The sequence below is a fragment of the Bos indicus genome, chromosome 3 (genome assembly GCF_029378745.1).
Source record: "Bos indicus isolate NIAB-ARS_2022 breed Sahiwal x Tharparkar chromosome 3, NIAB-ARS_B.indTharparkar_mat_pri_1.0, whole genome shotgun sequence".
Classification (NCBI taxonomy): Eukaryota; Metazoa; Chordata; class Mammalia; order Artiodactyla; family Bovidae; genus Bos; species Bos indicus.
Genome location: NC_091762.1, coordinates 100,755,308 through 100,758,271, shown reverse-complemented (window position 1 = coordinate 100,758,271; position 2,964 = coordinate 100,755,308).

Genomic DNA, 2,964 nt, shown 5'->3' with positions numbered 1-2,964 from the left:
AGGAGTAAGCGTCTTTTAATTTCATGGCTGCAGTCACCATCTGTAGTGATTTTGGAGCCCAGAAAAATAAATTCAGCCACTGTTTCCACTGTTTCCCCATCTATTTCCCATGAAGTGATGGGACCAGTGCCATGATCTTCATTTTCTGAATACTGAGCTTTAAGCCAACTTTTTCACTCTCCTCTTTCACTTTCATCAAGAGGCTTTTTAGTTCCTCTTCACTTTCTGCCATAAGGGTGGTGTCATCTGCATGTCTGAGGTTATTGATATTTCTCCTGGCAATCTTGATTCCAGCTTGTGCTTCCTCCAGCCCGCGTTTCTCATGATGTACTCTGCATAGAAGTTAAATAAGCAGGGTGACAATATACAGCCTTGACGTACTCCTTTTCCTATTTGGAACCAGTCTGTTGTTCCATGTCTAGTTCTAACTGTTGCTTCCTGACCTGCATATAGGTTTCTCAAGAGGCAGGTCAGGTGGTGTGGTATTCCCATCTCTTTCAGAACTTTCCACAGTTTATTGTGATCCACACAGTCAAAGTCTTTGGCATAGTCACAATGGTGTGATCACTCACCTAGAGCCAGACATCCTGGAATGTGAAGTCAAGTGGGCCTTAGAAAGCATCACTACGAACAAAACTAGTGGAGGTGATGGAATTCCAGTTGACCTATTTCAAATCCTGAAAGATGATGCTGTGAAAGTGTTACACTCAATATGCCAGCAAATTTGGAAAACTCAGCAGTGGCCACAGGACTGGATAAGGTCAGTTTTCATTCCCATCCCAAAGAAAGGCAATGCCAAAGAATGCTCAAACTACCGCACAATTGCACTTATCTCACATGCTAGTAAAGTAATGCTCAAAATTCTCCAAGCCAGGCTTCAGCAATACATGAACTGTGAACTTCCAGATGTTCAAGCTGGTTTTAGAAAAGGCAGAGGAACCAGAGATCAAATTGCCAACATCCGCTGGATCATGGAAAAAGAAGAGAGTTCCAGAAAAACATCTATTTCTGCTTTATTGACTATGCCAAAGCCTTTGACTGTGTAGATCACAATAAACTGTGGAAAAAGGAAGAATAGGAGCTAGTTATTCAAAGTATTGGTAGAAGAGCTTTTTAGGTAGTAAGACAGCAAGTGCAAAGGCCCCCGGATAAGAGAAAAGGCTTGTGCATTCAAAGGAACAGGGAGAAACTGTGGTAGGAAAACCAGGTGAAGGAAGAGTAGTATAAGATAAATTTTGGAAAGGTGAATTGGAGCCAGATCATGTAGGACTTGTAGGTAATGATAAGGAGCTCAAAATCTCTTCTAACAGCAATGGAAAGCTATTCCAGGAGAGTGACATAATCTGATTTACACTTTAAAATATTTTTCTGGAGAGGGTTAAGCAGAGATCAGAAGGTATGCAGTAGTACAGGCAAGAGATGAGTGGTGGTAGTAAAAACTGAAAGTGGATGGATTTAAAATCCATTTTAAAATCCATTCTTTATAAGACTGAATTCCTCAAAGGCAGAGACCATGTATTTTGTCCTTAGGACTTAGAACAAAGCCTTGAAAAATTATAGCTGTTTAGTGAATATGAGTTTAATGAGGGACTTCCGTAGTGATCCAGTGGTTGAGAATCCATCTGCCAATGGAGGGGACATGGATTTGATCCCTAGTCCAGGAAGATCCCACATGGCATGGAGCAATTAAGCCTGGGTGCTGAAAACTACTGAAGTCCACACACCCTAGACCCCGTGCTCAGCAGCAAAAGAAGCCACCTCATTGAGAAGCCCAAACACTTCAATGAGAAATTAGCCCCCGCTGGCACAACTAGGAAAAGCCCCTGCACAGCAATGAAGACCCTGCGTAGCTAAAAATAAAATAAAAATCTAAAAAAAATTAGTATAAGGAATGAGTGGATCACACAAGTTTCTGGACTGGATTTGTCAGGCCCTACTCCTGGCTGCAAGGACTCTGGGGAGATCTCCCCTCTCTGGAGCTCAATCCTCCAGTCACTGTGTTATCAGACTGTTGTAGCCATTTAGTAAATGGTTAGCATGACCCAGGCATAGTGCTGATTGTTGAAGCATCATCTCGAATTCTCACAATATTCTTAAAGAGTGGATACTGATATTGTCCTCATTTTACATTTAATCTTATATGGTTACTTGACTTGGTTCAAGTCACCCAGCTAAAAACGGGGGAACACACATCTGTTTGCTACAGGAATTGGCATTTACAGGTCCAGCTCTTTTTCCCTAAAAATTCCCAACTCCCTGAGTCTTGACAAACTGTAATAAGAATACTCCCCAGGAATCTTTCACAGTATGTGTGAACCTGGACGAAAATAAAATTACTGTTCAGATCACGGTAGGCAAGGAATGCCATGGTGGTAGGCAATGGATGGTGCTCCAGGTGTGAGGAAGTGCAGTCATTTCAGCCTGCCAGTTACCTTCCACGCAGCCAGTTGCAGGAAACGAGGCACACTACTTCCCATAAACGACTTGTTTGCAACTTTCTGCGCTAGTCAAACCTTCTCTGAACTTTGATTTCCATTTCTACCAAATGGGGCTGAGAACACCGTTGTCACTAGTAAGCTTTGGTGTAAAGTTAAGTAAGACAGTTAATAGCTTTAGATGTTTAAGCACAGTGCCCCCGCATGTAGTGGAGAAACGATAAGATAAATCGAAGTTCGATAAATCGTTATCAGCTAGTCAGATTTGGAGTCTGGGGGCGGGTCTAAGAGGATGGCGTCAGCGGATTGGGCCAGTCGAAGGGGGGGCGGGTCCGGAGGGAGGAGCCACCCGCGTCCCGCCGCAGCAAGGAGCCGTGGAATCAAGCGCGGTAGTTTCAAGCGGTGACCAATCCTAGGACAGCACTGTTTTGCGTCAGTTGTTGCGGAGGTTCAGAGCCACGCGTCTCTCACCGATAACAGTTCTAGCCGTTGCAGGTATACCCGTGCTCGGTTCCTGCGTGTCCATCCG